This window comes from Hylobates moloch, unplaced genomic scaffold (genome assembly GCF_009828535.3).
Source record: "Hylobates moloch isolate HMO894 unplaced genomic scaffold, HMol_V3 SCAFFOLD_1, whole genome shotgun sequence".
NCBI lineage: Eukaryota > Metazoa > Chordata > Mammalia > Primates > Hylobatidae > Hylobates > Hylobates moloch.
Window position 1 is genome coordinate 216,488,165 of NW_026652276.1, and position 12,221 is coordinate 216,500,385.

At 39.7% G+C, this 12,221-nt stretch overlaps 1 protein-coding gene across 7 annotated transcripts in view; it reads right to left on the reverse strand.

The window, feature by feature from the left end:
- CNOT4 (CCR4-NOT transcription complex subunit 4) overlaps positions 1-11,944 on the reverse strand; it is a 147,357-nt gene extending 135,413 nt beyond the window's left edge. For 5 of the 7 annotated variants that reach the window (XR_009209505.1, XM_032761845.2, XM_032761843.2 and 2 more), the window contains exon 1: positions 11,722-11,944. The gene's annotated coding sequence lies outside the window, so the exon portion shown is untranslated. The remainder of the gene's footprint in view (positions 1-11,721) is intronic. The other 2 variants (XM_032761847.2, XM_032761846.2) reach the window with 1 other exon arrangement.
- Between the last annotated feature and the right edge of the window lie 277 nt (positions 11,945-12,221).

Sequence of the window (12,221 nt, forward strand, 5' to 3'; positions counted from 1 at the left end):
GGCAGGCCAATCTTCTGATTACCCCTCAAACACATTCCTTATATTTCTATGTGGTCAAGTGACTACTGAAAATATATGTTTAGTACTTAGACATTGTTTTACAAGTGTACTGAATTAATAGAGAAATTCAAAGATGAATGTTTTTGATTCCTTCAAATGCATAAAAATAGCAAACACCTACACAAAGCGACTATGTGCCAAACACTATTCCAAGCACTTTATATACATTAACCCATTTATTCCACACAACAATCCTGGTATCTCCATTTTACAAATGAGGAAGCTGAGGCCCAAAGACGGTAAAGTAACAACCTAGGTCTCACAGATAGTAAGTGGGAGAGCCAACATTCATATGTAGGAAGCCTGGTTCCATACTACCTAGTATACTCCCAGCAGAAGTAATAAAAACAAATAGAGCTCAAAACTGAAACTGAAAACTATATTCGACTATAAAAAGTTACATATAATAAGTTAATCCTTTACTCCAAATAATGAAGAACGGTATTTCCTCTAATATGTCAAGTTTAAATTATAGAATTTAATAGTATATAGTAAAAACCACAATCTACAAACATGAATACACCATATATCATTCAGAGCTCCCCAAAGATGCTGAAAATACTTGCTAGGCATGACAAAGAATATATGGTGACACAGGTCTAACTTGTGTTCTTTTGTTAGCATGCACATATTAAAGTATTTTGCTGTCATCCTTGCTTTCATCAGAATCAAAATAGATTTGTACAATCTTTAAGGTTTTTGTTTGTTTGTTTTTGAGACGGAGTCTTGCTCTGTCACCGAGGCTGGAGTGTAATGGCATGGTCTTGGCTCACTGCAACCTCTGCCTCCTAGGTTCAAGTGATTCTCCTGCCTCAGCCTCCGGAGTAGCTGGGATTAAAGGCACATGCCACCACGCCCGGCTAATTTTTCTATTTTTAGTAGAGACAGGGTTTCACCATGTTGGCCAGGCTGGTCTCGAACTCCTGACTTCGTGATCCACCCGCCTCAGCCTCCCAAAGTGCTGGGATTAAAAGACTGCCAGCTTTACTGTTTGGAAGAAAAATTCACACGTAGGACTAGGTCCCGTATGACAGAAAAAAATTTAGGAGAAGCAAAAAAACTCCCCAAAGCATTTAACTCATATAGGTACTCTTCAACCTATCACCAACTTTATGGCTAAAGGATCTTTTAAAAGGTTTCTAAGGACTCATAGAGAATTCAATTATTTTATAACTGATTACATAAAATTAAAATCCAAAGGCAGAGGTTCTTTCATAAAACAATCCTGACATATTAAAAGATAGGGAGTGCCTAACTACAACATTATCATTTTCTTTCCAGTTTCCCCTGCTCTTTAGGCAGAGAAAAGACATGAATTTGTCAGGTTTTGAGATGGAGAGATTAAAACAAACCAGGACACGGATGCTAGTTTGATTTGGGAAAGGCTAGACTGTATGTAGCCTTTCCAACTAGTAATGACAGCCTAACTGGAAAAGAAAAGGTATGTAGATAAAGGCAGCCAAAAAAACAATGCCATCAATGCCTTAGGCAAAAATCCACAGCAGCTACTATTCCCCGCTTTATTTTCTGCCTCTCCTCCCTTTTCCTGGGTAAGGAAAGCACCCAAAGCACCCCCAAGGCCACTCACAGAAAACCAATTTCTTCCCAAGCACTGTATGAGTTAAAAAAAAAAAAAAAAACATAAACTATTAATAATTTGCGGTTAATTCTATTTAATCTCAAATGTTTCAACTGTTTGGAAAAGATCTTTCAAACAGGGAGTCGTTTTCTCCTCTCCTCACCCACAGCAACCCACTATGACACTCATAAAGTCATCCCATACTCCAAGGGATTAACTACAAATTTCCTGGGGAAAACACTGGATTTGGCAGCTATCACTGAAGATATTCCCAAATACTAAGGTTCTCCTATATACCCCATATTTGATATTTTCTTCCCTCCCACATACACTGGTGACAACAAGAAAGATGTATAATCCTTCTCAAGATTCTCTACACAATGGAGATCTCAACTCAAATCCAAAATTAAAACATGAAAACCCTGTTAAAACAAACCCCCCAAGGAGAAGGCAATGGCTTTCTATTCTAGTGTTCATTTTCAACAGCACACACGACCAGCTAAATAAGGAAGTTTTAAAACGTCAAAAATATTTCTGTCATATTACTGGAATGAAAGAGGTCTAAGGATAGAGGCGATGCCAATGAAAAACAGATTATTTCCCAATAATGTACTATGTTGCATCATCTTAATCATTGAGTATTTCCCAAGTCACTAAAAGGTCCATGGCATTATGATAGGTCCTATATTTTATAATAACAAGAAAGAAAATGGTAAAATTAAGTTTAATTTTAAAATTATAAGCACAGTTGAGATGTTTTCAGACTCAACTGTGGGAAACTTTGAGATCCACATGCTAAATACAGTAGAGGAGGAATACCTGAGACATTGAAGGAAGCATGAAGATAATAAGTGGCAATACAGTATTATTCATCTACCTCATTTACAAAGCGAGAAACAAGAAACCTACTTTTTTCCCCCAGCTTTAAAATAAAATGTAAAATTTTCCTTCACAAAACAAAGTATGCTATCCAGAAATACACAACAGACCCAGAAAGTTGGCTTAATGCAGGGTCTACAAACCAAAACAAAGAATAAAAAACAACTTCAAAGGTCGCAGAACTTAAAAAAAAAATTCCAGCCAAAACATATACAGCTGATGTTTAACCAGACCTATTTTTTAAATTACCTGTGCAAAACAAAGATATCGAAGTAAATGAAAGGATAAGTTTTCATTTCACAATCTCCCTGTATACTTCCTCAGCCTGCGGACCTACCTTTATTTATCCTTAAAGGGAGCTGGTAGCTAGAAATATTTAATGCCCTACTTCATCAGAATTTTCTTTAGCTCTGATCAGACCATTACTAAAGTCATCCAGTAATATTTACTGGTTATAGTATTCAAATGTGAGTAGTCTCCTAATAATCATTCTGAACTAACACACACATAGGAAGCAGGTAAGGCCTAAATTTCTCTTTTACAAATGAAGTATGTTCATTTCTCTTACTGTAATAAAGACAATATTTCTTTATTTTCCAAGCTCCTATTCTCCAGTGAATAGCTTTAAAATCATTCAAAAACACTGGTAGCTATTTTCTACTAAACTTTTTTTTTTTTTTTTGAGACAGAGTTTCACTCCGTAGCCCAGGCTGCAGTGCAGTGGTGCCATCTTGGCTCACTGCAACCTCTGCCTCCCGGGTTCAAGCAATTATCCCAGCCTCAGCCTCCCGAGTAGCTGGGATTACAGGGGCACACCACCATGCCCAGCTAATTTTTGTATTTTTAGTACAGACAGGGTTTCACTATGTTGGCCAGGCTGGTCTCAAACTCCTGACCTCAAGCAATCCTCCCACCTCAGCCTCCCAAAGTGCTGGGATTACAGGTGTGAGCCACCACACCAGGACTACTAAAACTTTTTGAGGCTGTTATTTGAGTAATCATCTATCACTTCCTTCGCAACAGCTGGGCTTGGATAACAAATTACAGTTTACTATCAAAGACAAATAGACCACATTTCCTCAGTTCTCTACTCTTCAAAACCTTGGTGTCACTTTAGGGCATGAGGGACTAAAGAGAAGATGGAATCAATTATCTGACAAATCCTGTAGAATTTCCATCCTAACATCTCTCAGGATAGCTCCTTACCTCAGTGGCTTGGTCTCTAATTTTTCAAACAAAACTCAACTGTCAACCCCAAAATATGCTGCATACTACTAAAAGACTAATCTTTCTGAAAACCACTTTCATCATGTTTTCTCCTGCTCCCTACCAACCTCTACTGGCCTCTTATTGTTTAGCAGATTAGATTCAACCTGACACTAATACACCTTTCATAATCTAGCTCTACCCTACTAATACAAATTTATCTGCCACCATTCCCAGTAATTAACACTTTATTCCATTGAGATCAGACTCCTTACATCCCTCTCACATCATGCTGGCCCCTACCAAGTGTTTGCTCATTCTTTACTGTGGTCTGTCTCCTCCACAACGTATATTGAAACTAATTGCCAGTGTGATGGTATTAAGAGCTGAGGCCATTAAGAGGTGATTAGGTTATGAGGGCTCTACCCTCATCAATGATAATGCCATAGTAATGGAAGTAGGTTCCTGATAAAAAGCAAGTTCTGTCCTCTCTGTTCTTGTTCGCTCACCCTCTCTTGCTCTTCTACCTTACACCATGGGATGACACAGCATGAAGGCCCTGCCAGATGCCAGCGCCATGTTCTGGTTCTTCCCAGTCTCCAAAACCATGAGCCAAATACATTTCTGTTGATTATAATTATCCAGTCTGTGGTATTCTGTTATAGCAGCATAAAATGAACTAAGACATGCTTCCATTCCCTATATAGAACGTACATAATGTTCTCCTTCTGGATATGCTAGCCTATACAAACAGTACACAACCTTTATTCAAGTCTCATCTTCTTCAGGAAGCCTCACTCCTAGGACTTTAGTCTGAAGATATCCCTATACAAACAGACTGGACTCATACTACATGTAGCACACATCATTTGTACACTGCTTTGGACAGTGCTAATTATATCATTATGAAAGTATTCCTGACAAGATAAACTCTACGAAGAAGTTGTGCCAAATTTTCCAAGAAGTGGTTCCATAAGCAAAGTCTGTTCGAGAAACTGATTAAAGCTGGGTGCAGTGGCTCAGGCCTGTAATCCCAACACTTTGGGAGGCCGAAGCGGGCAGATCACCTGAGGTCAGGAGTTCAAGACCAGCCTGGCCAACATGGTGAAACCTTGCCTCTACTAAAAATACAAAAACTTAGCCAGGTGTGGTGGCAGGCACCTGTAATCCCAGCTACTCAGGAGGCTGAGGCAGGAGAGTCGCTTGAACCCGGGAGGTGGAGGTTGCAGTGAGCCAAGATCACACCACTGCACTCCAGCCTGAACAACAAGAGCAAAACTCCATCTCAAAAAAAAAAAAAAAAAGAAAAGTTGATTAAATAATCCTGATTTTGGCAGGGCACGGTGGCTCACGCCCGTGATCCCAGCACTTTGGGAGGCTGAGGCAGGTGGATCACCTGAGGTCAGGAGTTCGAGACCAGCCTGGCCAACATGCTGAAACCCTGTCTCTACCACAAATACAAAAATTAGCTGGGCATGGTGGCACACGCCTGTAGTTCTAGCTACTTGGGAGGCTGAGGCAGGAGAACCGCTTGAACCCAGAAAGCAGAAGTTGCAGTAAGCCAGGATGGCACCACTGCCACTTTAGCCTGGGTGACAGAGTGAGACATCATCTCAAAATAAATAAATAAAGACATTTTATTATATCACGGCATAGTGGCTCACACCTGCAATCCCAGCACTTTGGGAGGCTGAGATAAGAGGATCACTTAAGCCCAGAAGTTTGAGACTACCCTGGGCAACAGGGTGAGATCCCATTTCCATAAAAAATAAGAAAATTAGCTGGGCATGGTCCCGTGCCTGTAGTCAGAGCAACCTGAGAGGCTGAGGTGGGAGAATTGCTTGAACCCAGGAGTTCAAGGCTACAACGAGCTAGGATTGTGCCACTGCACTCCAGCCTGGGCAACAGAGACCATCTCAAAAAAAAAAAAAAGAAAAAAAGTTCTAGTACGAATGAAACAATGTAATGACTAAGATTTGATACTCTTTGAAGCTGAGTAACAGCTACATGGTGGTTCATATCTACTTTTGTACTTGTTTAAAAATACCAAAAGTTCCTTTTTAAAAAAGTACTAATAACGTCTTTATATCATTTTAAATGACAAAACCAAAATATAACATTTTCTTTACCCAAAGAATACATAGGTCCCTCCTGACAGTAAGAAAAATGCTTGCAGAAAGATTTAATGCAGAATCCTAATTCTCATCTAAGAATTAATAAAAGTTAGAGGAAAAAATATAATCAAATAGAAGGGATTTCCATGAAAAGAAAAATTAATCCTAACCACTAAAAGCAACACTGTTTATATTATAAATCTTCATTCAATTAGAGCATTCACAAGAGGGTCCACCCAAATAACTGATGAAAATTTAAAACTTCAGAAAAAAATCTTAAGCAAAATATGGGAAGCAGAAAATAAAGGGGAAAAAAAGGAGAAAAGTTGCTACAACCAATGTTCAATAACCCAAATCAGCCAATGTTATTTTAGAAAATTCACAATCTGAAAACACCTGATGCTCTAAGGGAATGGATTAAAAGGTTCTTAAATAATCAGAAAATTAGCACTTCCACTCTATTCCAAACACTGAAAAACATGCTCAGAAAATTTCAGATATTGGGATTAATGACCATGTATCTGTTTGTTGCTATTAAGAAATGCTCCACCCCTTTGAAATTTTAGTCTAACTGCTTTTCAAAATTCAATCACTATTTTGCCTACATCATTCACTAACTGCTTCCAAAAGCAGTAATATAAGATCTGCTAATTTTTTTTCTTTTTGTTTTTGGAGACAAAGTCTCACTCTGTCACCCAGGCTGGAGTGCAATGGTGCAATCTCAGATCACTGCAACCTCTGACTCTCAAGTTCAAATGATTCTCCTGCCTCAGCCTCCCGAGTAGCTGGGATTACAAGCACGTGCCACCACATCCGGCTAATTTTTGTTTTAGTAGAGATGGGGTTTCACTATGTTGGCCAGGCTGGTCTCGAACTCCTGACCTCATGATCCACCCACCTTGGCCTCCCAAAGTGCTGGGATTACAGGCGTGAGCCACCACGCCCAGCCACATCTACTATTTTTAAGGGAATGCATTTTATTCTTCTAATTACACTGCTTTTTTGCCTTGACATTTTTTCCAAACTGGTTTTAAGCATATCCACAAGCCAATTTTGACTATTTTGATTTCAAATTCTACTCCATAATTGCTTTAAAACTCAAGAGGTGAAATTTTAGTAGCCATACTTTAAAAACGTTGTTTTTGAACAGTTATCTGACATACACACCTATACAAATAGCGAGACTTATCCTAATAGCAATACATCATCTGCCCATCACCCAAAGCAATTAAACCTTAAAACAGGACAACCCTCCTGTATAAACAGAGTTTAATAATAAAGAAGCCGTACTTGAGGCTGGGCACAGGGGCTCACACTTGTAATTCCAGCACTTTGGGAGGCTGAGGCAGGCAGATCACAGGTCAGGAGTTCGAGACCAGCCTGGCCAACATGGTGAAACCCTATCTCTACTAAAAATACAAAAATTATCTGAGTGTGGTGGTGGGCATCTGTAATCCCAGCTACTCGGGAGGCTGAGGCAGGAGGATTGCTTGAACCCAGGAGGCAGAGGCTGCAGTGAGCCGAGATCCTGCAGCTACACTCCAGCCTGGGTGACAGAGCAAGACTCCATCTTGGGGAGTGGGGGGCGGAGAAAAAAAGCCATACTCACAAATAAACCTGTTAAGATGAAAAATAAACTCATACTCAAACTGTGTTATACGATTCTTAAAGTTAGGTTTTCCTACCAAGTAAAAGTAATCATCTTCTTTTTAGTAGCTTATAATTTCTCTCTTCTGATAAAAGAAAAATATGCTGCTAAAATCTAAGTACTAAAATCTAAGGAGACAAAATAGTGGTGAAATTTTCGATAAACTTTATAATTAAATAATGAAAGAATCCTATCATAAAAAAGAAATGTGTCACAGAACCAGTTAGATTCTATTATAGTAGAAAAAGTTGACATTTACCACATCTTTTCTAATAAAGAAGTCCACATAAAAAGATTAAAAACAATTGTGAAGTTCTTTTAGAAAACCACTAAACGCATGATTAAAAAGTCCCACATATCTTCTTTCCTTGCATCACAAAAATAACTGGGTAAATAATGCTAGCTTTTAAATTTGTGTACTCTCAACTTTTGAGAAAAATATGTATATACTACAATCTTTAAAATATTGAGGATATTGTCATCTTTTATTCAGGAATAGATATTTGCAGATTTTTCCTAATATCTTTGAGGTAACATAAAATATTATAAAATCTCAGAATGTGTTAAACAAGTTTTATCCAATACATGCTATTCCAGTGGGATAAAAACCATTTACAAGTTCCATTTAGATTAAGAAATCCTTTGAGAAAAGTATGTAGTACATTCTAGTTATACTGTTTCTAGAACAGCAAAAATCTCTATAACCTATTTCCCTACTGTTTTCTTCGGAACCAAATGAGCTGAATGTAACTTCCCTCACAAAGAGTCAAGATGGTATTACAGTTACTGTCAGAGACCTAACTAACTGAATTTTCACCAGAGGCTGAAGTTTTCACAAATTAAAACCATTTTACTTAAATGATCTATAAAAAAAAAAACACTAAGTTTAAATATATTTAATTGAGTACTATTTGCAGTCACATTAGAGAATTTAATTTTAGGCCTGGCATGGTGACTCACGCCTGTAATCCCAACCCTCTGGGAGGCCAAGGTGGGCAGATCATGAGGTCAGGAGTTCAAGACCAGCCTGACCAACATGGTGAAACCCAGTCTCTACTAAAAATACAAAACTTAGCCAGGCGTGGTGGCACACGCCTGTAATCCCAGCTACTCAAGAGACTGAGGCAGGAGAATCGCTTGAACCCAGGAGGCAGAGTAAGCCAAGATCGCACCACTGCACTCCAACCTGGGTGACAGAGCGAGACTCTGTCTCAAAAAAAAGAAAAGAAAAAGAAAATTTAATATTTTTCTCATACAAAACAACAAAAAGATAAATTTATTAAACTGAAGAATATGGATTCCTTTTAAAGACAAGAGTAGGGAGGGGAAAAAAGGGAAGATTTCTAAATCCAAACTGCTTAAATTGGTAGGATATTTTTTCATTCCTTTAAAGCACACAAAATCATTTTTAAAATAAGACTCCCCTAAAGCTAGGAGTCCATCCTCTGGCAACACCCTTTCTTTAACAAAGTAATGAGTTGCAAGTTATCGCTGGTACTCCCATTTAGACTCAAGTTAAAGGGCATTACGAAAACAATTTTATTTTTCTGCACTTTGTCATCTGATTATAACTATCTCTTCCTAATTTTATAATAGGCCAATTTTAAGCGATTCATGTTGAAAACCTTCTTACAGAAATAATCTATTGATCTCAAGAATTCAACTACTGAACCTGGCAGAAGGTATTCCAAATTATCAAAAGAAACCATGAAAATATGAAGCTTCAGTGTTCATGACGTTAGATCAAAAAACTTAAACCACGCAAAAATATTTAGAAATCTCAGCTCCCTATTTCCTATCAAAATGTTAAAGAACTTTAGATATCTTCTTTAAACGTACTAAAGAGACAAAAGTAAATTCCTTTTGACTTCAGAGGGCTGAAATGAAGAATTCAGTAACTGCAGGCAAAAATTATGGAGGGGAAAGAATTACTTGAGAAAATATTTCGTGAGACAAATACCTTTTTTAAAAAAAAAGATGTATTAAAATCACTCCCTTCTACCAGACAAACAGTCCTCTCCTAGAACTCACTGCTTACAATTCAGCCAAGTATGACTGCCAAGAGTTTCTAAATCTGTGTTAGGATTGTTCAAAGTGGAAAGCTTCTCCACCAGTGTATTACAACAAAAGTATATTTTTTAGAGTTAAAGATCAACTATTAAATACACTCCTACTGATAAACTAAATGTAAGTGATTTTAAAAAGAAACAAAACTCAAGCTGTAACTTAGGACAAAGTTTGCCATATAAATTGCTTGCAGTTCTAAGAGTAAGTATTTATTTGGTCCCCCAAATTGGGGCTTAAGTGGCTGAAAGAAAAAGGTTTTATAAACAGCTTTTCTAACCTTAGTTTACGTTTGGTAAAACAGACCATTTATCACAATCAAGTGAACATAATGCCAAATGTTAAGATTCCAAATTTTACAGGTAAAATTTGTAAAAATTACAATAAGCCAGTAATGGACTGCCACATGAGACTGTCACTGATTTTAAACATTTTTACATATATCTTAAGAATACAATGTCATGTATGTCATGTTTAAACTTGGGATGTATGTATTTGAACTATGTAATCCTGGTTGCTTTTCTGGTAATTCTTTATCTCACAGTGGTCTGATTATAGCCAGGGCTGCTTCTTTCCATTTTACCATTAGTCAGTACATCTTAATTTTGCTTTCACCAAAACATGGACATCATAAGCCACCTCTTGCTTCCAGTTTTCTGCTTTTTACTGTAGATAACAATGACAGTGAGTTCCACCAAATGCATGTATGTGCACAGCTTTGTCATTCTTTTCCCAGCCCCCTTCTTTTCTATGGGGAAAATACGAGGAACTTAGGTTTATATAAAAATATCGATTTTTCTTTTGCATACATAACTAATGGATTTTCAAGAGAAGACAATTTATTCAGATAACTATCATTTAGAAATGTCAAGAGAACTTCCCAAATCCAAAAAGAAGAAGAAAATCTGATATTAACTGGAGAGGAAATTTCCACTCAAATCATAAATAAAATGTCATTAATTAAGCTGAGCATCAATAAAACTCAGTCAAAAATCAAGTTTCAATAAAGAACCCACACATAACCCACATGTAATCAAAATATCACTTATATTTGCTAGCGGAGTTCACAGATGAATTCTGTATGTGGGCCAGATTTATCTTACTGTGTAATGCTGGGGTTAATATTTGTTGGTATAAATCAGGGCCCACACTAAGTGTCCTGGGGAAAGGCAATCCAAAGAACGCTTAGTAGCATGATAAAACCAGTCCAAAATGAAAAAAAGAAAAAAACCACGTCCTAACACAACAGAGCGAATAAGTGACAAATAGATCACAGAAAGCAAAAAGAAAACGGTCCCCTCCGGAATAGCCTGAATAAAAGATCTTTACTCATAACGTTTAATAGTATCCTACCTCACTTCATTCACTTCCCAACTTCCTTTACTTTTCAAGGGCCACCACAGGGCATCCCTTTTTCTGGAAGTGTATATTGAAAGGATCTGTACAGGAAAGAGGGAAGGAACGGACAATTCTCAAGAAGGCTGAGAAACAGGTGGGTTAGCAGGAGCAGGAGCATAATCTAGATACTTAAGGGGCAGCTCTAAGATGACAGATGTGGTGGAAGGAAAGACTGCAAATCGGAAGCAGCTCTAGTGTGGCAGATACACTGTGGGCTGATTGCAAGCACCAGAGGGGGGCAAAGGCTAACTCCAGAGTGGTAGCAGTGGAGCAAAAAAACAAGCAGCAGGACGAGTGGGCAATGAGCAGTGGGATTAATGAGCAGCAGCAGCAACACGGGTCAGAGTGGAAGTGATGGCTTTGGTCTTGGGAGACGGGGCCAGTGGGAAAGGACGTCAGACAGGGAACAGGGGATTGGGGAAACAAGGAGGACTGAGACCTAAGAATCCTGCCCCGGTGAAAATGCAGGGAGAAAAGCTGGAGACCAAAAGCCGCCTCGGCTCCCCAATTAAAGAAATTCTCGAAGGAGAGTCGCTGCTTGCCGCCGCGCTGCCTTCTGACCCGCTCCCTTTTCCTGATGGTAACTGCTGTGGCGTAAAGGGGAGAGGGAGGAAGAGGAGGAGGAGGAATAAGACCAAGGAGGAGGAGGGTGAAGATGAGGCGGGGGGTGGGGAGAAAGGGGGGTGCGGCCTGTACAGTCCCAGCGAAGCCTCCGCTCTCTCGTAGCCGGTCAGCCCCGGGTTTCCCCTAAGCCCAGCCCCGCATAGACTCACCCGCCTGCCTTGCCTCGCTTTTCCCTCAGCCGACTCCACGCGCTGCCGCGTCCTCACAAGAAACCACCGAACGAGCGTCGGGGAAAAAACTCTTCAGAACCGGGCCTGATTGCTTCAGCGAGTCCGACCTTTACGGCTGAGAGACAGACTCTCAGCTTTCGGTGGGTTCCACAGCCAGACGGGCCACCATCTTACATTAGGGTAAGACTCCTCCGGCCTCCCGTGCGCAGGCGCACGCCGATCCGGCCAGGAGGGGCGGGGGAGGGGCGGGAGGAGCAGCGGGCGGCTGAGTGGGAGGTTGCGGTGGCCGCTCCCGCAGCACCCTGGGAGTTGGAGTCCTCGGAGGGTAACCGCCCAGGGGCACGCCGGGAGTTGAAGTCCTCTCTCAGAGGGCGGAGGGGATCGCCCACCTCACGTGGCTGCTGGACTGATGCCTTTCTTCGTGTTTTGCTTTCTTCTCTGCTCGCGTATGCTGCTTCAATGTCATTTGGTCGGCGGTT